This window comes from Sapajus apella, unplaced genomic scaffold, assembly GCF_009761245.1.
Source record: "Sapajus apella isolate SASKATOON/1434 unplaced genomic scaffold, GSC_monkey_1.0 scaffold7, whole genome shotgun sequence".
Lineage (NCBI taxonomy): Eukaryota > Metazoa > Chordata > Mammalia > Primates > Cebidae > Sapajus > Sapajus apella.
The window spans coordinates 12,428,522-12,429,462 of NW_022436947.1; positions in this window are offsets into that span (position 1 = coordinate 12,428,522).

Genomic DNA, 941 nt, shown 5'->3' on the forward strand with positions numbered 1-941 from the left:
GGGGGGGTATCTGGTGACCCCGCCTGCCGCCGCCCCGCGCGGGGGAGAAAGAGATGGGTGGAAATCGTGGGCCAGACCTGCAAGGAGAGACTCGGCGGAGACCTTGCTTGGTCTGAGGTCGTCTGCAGGAAGCGGACTTTTCTCCTGGCTTAGGGTGGAAAAGACAGGGGATGCCTGAAGTCAACGGGGTCTTCTATTCCATCCCTGCCCCATTCTCCAGTCCGGCCAGTTTTTCCTGCTTCAGGTTAGATTTTCCAACTTATCCCGGGGCCCCAAGAATAAGAAGCTATGTTTGGGGTTTGCGCTTCTCCAAATCCTTCCAGTTCGGGATCTTTGAGAGAGATGACCTCAGAGTCATTTCCAGCAGCTGCTCCGGTTGCTGTTACCTGTGGCAACAGGTGTCTAGGAAATAAACTTGTCAGGATGAAGGCTTTACTGCTACAAATATGTGAAGTCTGAACTGTGGTTCCCAGGGACTGGCCTTGGTTATGTGAGAAGGAAACCAGTCCTTTGATGGCCCTGCCGCTCATCTGCTATTGGGAGGCTTCTGCTGCCCCTCTTCACCACGCTGCTCACTCCTTTGCCTTTCCTTGCTCCTTTGCGCATCACGCCTTTGGTCGCCACACTTAATTTCCCACTGTAACAGTTTACACCTGCATAGCCAACTACAACCCAGTATAACCACCAAGGCTTCAGCCAGGAGAGTGGACTTGCATTGAGCAATTTTTTTTTCTTTTTCTTTTTCTTTTTTTAAGGAGTCTTGGGCCAGGCGCGGTGGCTCACGCCTGTAATCCCAGCACTTTGGGAATCTGAGGTGGGTGGATCACCTGAGGTCAGGAGTTCGAAATCAGCCTGACCAACAAGGTGAAACCCCATCTCTATAAAAAAATAAATAAAATAAAAAAGAAGGAGTCTCTCTCTGTTGCCCAGGCTGGAGTGCA